The 6,272-nt window shown below is 37.2% G+C and overlaps 1 long non-coding RNA gene across 1 annotated transcript; it reads right to left on the bottom strand.

Moving 5' to 3' along the window:
- Nucleotides 1-343: 343 nt before the first annotated feature.
- On the bottom strand, nt 344-1,433 carry LOC141325120 (uncharacterized). Its single transcript, XR_012353739.1, has 3 exons — nt 1,332-1,433; nt 761-872; nt 344-443 (listed from the first exon to the last, which is right to left on the bottom strand). It is a non-coding gene; the product is annotated as an uncharacterized lncRNA (long non-coding RNA).
- Between the last annotated feature and the right edge of the window lie 4,839 nt (nt 1,434-6,272).

Genomic DNA, 6,272 nt, shown 5'->3' with positions numbered 1-6,272 from the left:
TGGATCGACTTAAGGGTTACAGTTTTAATAACATAAGTTAGAGCTCTTAGATAAACTAAAATACTAAAACTTTTTTTTTTTTTTTACTACCTGAAGATTTAACAAAAAAATATATAATAATAAAATAAAAAATAAAATAACACGTAATTGTAGGTTCTGGCAAATTAATTTTTAGAGTCAATTTAGAATTTAAATCATTACACATAATTCAGAATCCTAACTGCACACTGTATTAAGTAAATTATGTAAAAACAAATTTAAATAGGACATAAAAGTAAATTAAAAAGTACATTTTATTAAATTACATCAAATCAAAACTTTGCAAATAGTTAATAAATCCATACCAGAAGTTCTAGTGGAGTGTAGCAGATAAAGAAGAGCCCTCCACTATATTGCCAGTAATCAGCTGAATCCTCAGTCGGTCTGGGGTGGGCTGATAAGTCCTTAAAAATAAAGATTTCACTTTTAAAATTCTTTTGAACTCTTATACAAAATGTTTTTCAATCGTACCAACATTTGCCACTATAAATCATTCAGAAAACATGAACAGTCAGCTTTGAGACTGTTAGTTATTATATAATTAAAAATGTAAGAATATGCCTAACTCATGGCAATCCAAAAAGAAAAAATGTGAATCCCCAAAAAGACACTGGATTCACAACAATAGACTCTTTTTATAAATGTATCAAAACAAGGTAAACACAATTGTATCTTAAAAATTTGTGCACCCAAATCAAACCAAAACTTAACATAATTTTACCTGCAGCTGCATTTATCCAGACCCATTTAAGGCTCATGAAGGACTCATAATATTTTTTGTAGTGAAACAACTAAAGGACTGATGATGGTAGCATGTTCTCCGTATTTGTTATCTCAGATGAAGAAAGACAAAAGAATAAAAAAGTTAGTCATATTGATAATCAGTGGGGCAAATGTCTTACAAATGTATTTTTGATTATGAGAAGAACCATACTTTTATATTTTAATCCCATGAAAGATTTAGAATCAAAGATTAAAAATAATGTTATTGGTAGCAGTTTGTGTTTTATAGTTAGATTCCTGTGTTTCCGAGCTTTAATAGCACTTTCATCACTGTACTCATTGCTCCTTCTCATGCATTGCGTTTAAATTAGCTGACAACATTCGTAGCCTATCTATAACACATAGCAATATCAGGGGCTACAAATACGTGCTAATATGCTAATCGCGATTAGCATCTGGTGTAACATCTTTGATGAAGCACAGATGCAAGTCATAGTGCGTCTGTTACCTCATGTGGAATTTACACAGAAAGAACATAAAGCTAGAAAGACTGAAATATGTTCCCTTACCTGATATCAGCAATCTGCTTGCAGGACCTCACAGATCCAGTCCGGTCTTCCTCTGTGTTCACATTCCAGCTTTTGTTCTCCACATGTCACAACGCGAGTTAATTTAAAATAAAAATGTAACAAACTAACGTATTTTCAAACTTGACCAGTAAAGGCGCGCACAGTTGTCATTGGCCAGTTACTTGTCAGATGGCAGTCAGCTTAACCAATCATGATCCCTCCAGCAAGGTTATACAACCAGCGTGGTAAAGAAATATGTGTGTTTAGTGTTATTTGTAGGCTGTATTATTTTAATAGTTGTTCAAAAATTGTTTTCAGTGTATGAAATAAAAATGCAGTTGTAGCCATTCACAAAATTGTAGGTCCACAAAATCAAAACAAAGATATTGATTCAAAATACATACACTATATAGCCAAAAGTACCCTTCTAATGAACAGGTTTGACTACTTTAGTAATTTCCATGAGTACAAATCTTATGCTGCCTTCATGTGCTATCGTAATTATGGTAAATACCAAAATCCGACATCGAAATTGCACATGAACACCCACTCACGTTGTAATTTCCACTGGAAAGCTCGAAATTTTTTATGATACCCGAGTTGCCGAGATGGGATAAACTTTGACCTTTCAACATGGCGGACAGCAACGAAACTATACTGAAGGGTAAACATTGCATGATGTTAAAAGTAAAAAAACTTATATAGGCTATATAAAATATATATAATTATATAGGCTTACATAAAAACTTATGTAGGCTAGCGAAAACAGAACCATTAGTTAGTATTGTCTTTAAAACAACTATACTATTCATGATCAATAAGATATACAGCCTATCATTTAACGTTTGCGTTTTGATCTTCCTGTAGCAGATGCATTAGGGAGTTTATAACCGTTTTAAAACTTTTACCCAAGTAGCATGTGAGGACAAATTTCGAGTCCGCCATGTTTCTCTTCACTACGACAACAAAAGCACATGAACACGACACACTGGTAATTTCCACTTCACAAGTGGAAAGCATCATCTTTCCCATATCACATGAAGGCAGCATTAATGTTTAAGCATAAAATTATATTCTAGGGAATTAATTTTAATAGCAACAGTTTTAACATAACAATGCCTTTGTGTATAAGGCAAGGTTCAAATTGAAATGATTGATTCAGTCAGTGTGGAAGAACTTGACTGGTCTGCATAAAGCCAAGTCTTAATCCCAGTTGAACACCTCGGTGTGACTTTAAATGCAGACATTGAGCCAAAAAGTTATCACCAAACACCAATGACTTGTACATATCGGTACAGTCATTTTGGACAAATCCAAAACTTTTTCAACAGAGATGGAAATACAATTTTTAAATAGGCTACATTAATTATGTTCCCATTTTTGTTGCCACAGTTTTAGAAGTGCCTATTTCTGTTTTAAAGAAGGGGTGTCCTAATACTTTTGTCCATGTGGTGTTTGTACAAGTCATTGGTGTTTGGCGATGAGTTTTTGGCTCAAGGTCATTTAAAAATCAGTCCAGAGGTGTTCAACTGGGATTAGGACTTGGCTTTATGCAGACCAGTCAAGTTCTTCCACACTGACTGAATCAGTCATTTCGGTTTGAACCTTGCCTTATACACAAAGGCATTGTCATCTTACAATTGAAGAGGCTCCTGTCCAAACTGTTGCTATAAAATTAGAAGCACACAATTCCCTATAATATCATTTTATGCTTAAACATTAAGTTTGTTCTAATGGAAATTACTAAAGTAGTCAAACCTGTTCATTAGAAGGGAGAAAATACTGGCAATAGTGTATCATGTAAAAAAAAAAAATCAACTTTGATTTACAAGTATTTTTGTTAACCCTTTTCAATCATTTAGCAAACCATTTTATAACTTTGATGGTTTGTCATGTGCTGGGACATAAAATAAAAAAAAGCTAATGATACATTTCAGAAACATAAAATTCCATAATATCTTTCTTTACTTGGGCTATTTTATTATATGAACTGATGACCTTACAAAATTTAAAAGAATATCTCTAGAAATGCATTTGTCACTCCGACTGACCATAAAACTGGGGGAGTTTCACTAAATCAGGGCACATGACAAGCTGCTAGAGGGTTTGATTTCTTCTACCCGTCTCAAAGCGATTACAATCCAAATATGTTATCCCATTATTTAGAGATAATTAGTAATCTCTAACCTTTTCATTAAAGTGCACAGTTTTCCTTATTTTTTTCTTATATAAAAACATCTTTTGTGATAAGCATTGTGCTGTAACTCACAAAATCAGACCACTAAAAACTGACACTTTGAATATGTAATGTCCTATGAGTGTACAGGTCATTTGCCCAATTTCAGATATCAAAAGACATGTGCTATGCAGGACATTTTTGACCACACCCAGGTTTGACCTGGTTTGCCTGTACCAGCTGGGTTCTTCAGCTCCAAAATTCTGCTATCATTACCTCACCTTAAGTTGTACTAAACCTGTATTAATTTTTTCTGTGTAATAAAAACAATATACACAAATATTTTGGGAAATTATCTTAACAAAAAGTTTCTGGCCGCCAATGACTTCCATAGCCTTTTTATTTATTAATTTTTATTTCCCAAGATGTGTCCAGCAACTGGCTTCCAACATTCTTTAAAATAACTATTTCAAAAATAATTTAGATAATGTTCAACAGAAGAAAGACTTCATGCAGGTTTTGAACAGAGAATGAGCAAATGACGACAGAATTGTGACGATTGTCTTGCTGAGTTTAGTTCTAACTCTAACCAAACACGGCTCTAACCAAAAGCTAATCATAATGCTCCAAACTATTTGTAAATTAGACACAGTCATGTTTGATTAGGGTTAGAATCATATTTGGTTTGGCCAAGAGGACCCCATGTCCCTTATGAAAATTTATAATGGTTTTACAATGAAAAAAATATATAAGTATTGTAGTTATTTTTTGGTAACTATCAATTAACTATGTGGGTACCAATTTGGCCCCATGTGGGCTCCCTATATGGGACTGATTGTGTTTGCCCATGCCAAACCCATATGGTTTATGAAACCGGGCCCCATATGTGTTTCCCAGTTTTGAACCCATATAGACGTTAACTATGTGGGTACTACCTTGGCCCCATGTAGGCAGACTGTATGGGATTGATTGAGTTTGCCCATGCCAAACCCATATGGTTTATCAAAGTGGGCCCCATATGTGTTTCCCCATTCTGAACCCATATAGACGTTAACTATCTGGGTACTACATTGGCCCCATGTAGGCAGACTGTATGGGACTGATTGAGTTTGCCCATTCCAAACCCATATGGTTTATCAAAGCGGGCCCCATATGTGTTTCCCCATTCTGAACCCATATAGACGTTAACTATCTGGGTACTACATTGACCCCATGTAGGCAGACTGTATGGGACTGATTGAGTTTGCCCATGCCAAACCCATATGGTTTATCAAAGCGGGCCCCATATGTGTTTCCCCATTCTGAACCCATATAGACGTTAACTATCTGGGTACTACATTGGCCCCATGTAGGCAGACTGTATGGGACTGATTGAGTTTGCCCATTCCAAACCCATATGGTTTATCAAAGCGGGCCCCATATGTGTTTCCCCATTCTGAACCCATATAGACGTTAACTATCTGGGTACTACATTGGCCCCATGTAGGCAGACTGTATGGGACTGATTGAGTTTGCCCATGCCAAACCCATATGGTTTATCAAAGCGGGCCCCATATGTGTTTCCCCATTCTGAACCCATATAGACGTTAACTATCTGGGTACTACATTGGCCCCATGTAGGCAGACTGTATGGGACTGATTGAGTTTGCCCATGCCAAACCCTTTTGGTTTATCAAACCGGGCCCCATATGTGTTTCCCCATTCTGAACCCATATAGACATTAACTATCTGGATACTACATTGGCCCCATGTAGGCAGACTGTATGGGATTGATTGAGTTTGCCCATTCCAAACCCATATGGTTTATCAAAGTGGGCCCCATATGTGTTTCCCCATTCTGAACCCATATAGACGTTAACTATCTGGGTACTACATTGGCCCCATGTAGACAGACTGTATGGGATTGATTGAGTTTGCCCATTCCAAACCCATATGGTTTATCAAAGTGGGCCCCATATGTGTTTCCCCATTCTGAACCCATATAGACGTTAACTATCTGAGTACTACCTTGGCCCCATGTAGGCAGCCTGTATGGGATTGATTGAGTTTGCCCATGCCAAACCCATATGGTTTATCAAACCGGGCCCCATATGTGTTTCCCCATTCTGAACCCATGTAGACGTTAACTATCTGGGTACTACCTTGGCCCCATGTAGGCAGCCTATATGGGATTGATTGAGTTTACCCATGCCAAACCCATATGGTTTATCAACGTGGGCCCCATATGTGTTTCCCCGTTTTGAACCCATATAGATGGTAACTGTCTGGGTACTACATTGGCCCCATGTAGGCAGACTGTATGGGATTAATTTGAGTTTACCCATGCCAAACCCAGATGGTTTATCAACGTGGGCCCCATATGTGTTTCCCCTTTCTGAACCCATATAGACGTTAACTATCTGAGTACTACCTTGGCCCCATGTAGGCAGCCTGTATGGGATTGATTGAGTTTGCCCATGCCAAACCCATATGGTTTATCAAAGCGGGCCCCATATGTGTTTCCCCATTCTGAACCCATATAGACGTTAACTATCTGGGTACTACATTGGCCCCATGTAGGCAGACTGTATGGGACTGATTGAGTTTGCCCATGCCAAACCCTTTTGGTTTATCAAACCGGGCCCCATATGTGTTTCCCCATTCTGAACCCATATAGACATTAACTATCTGGGTACTACATTGGCCCCATGTAGGCAGACTGTATGGGATTGATTGAGTTTGCCCATGCCAAACCCATATGGTTTATCAAAGTGGGACCCATATGT

The sequence above is a fragment of the Garra rufa genome, chromosome 2 (assembly GCF_049309525.1).
Source record: "Garra rufa chromosome 2, GarRuf1.0, whole genome shotgun sequence".
Classification (NCBI taxonomy): Eukaryota; Metazoa; Chordata; class Actinopteri; order Cypriniformes; family Cyprinidae; genus Garra; species Garra rufa.
This window is presented reverse-complemented; position numbering and strand designations above follow the sequence as displayed.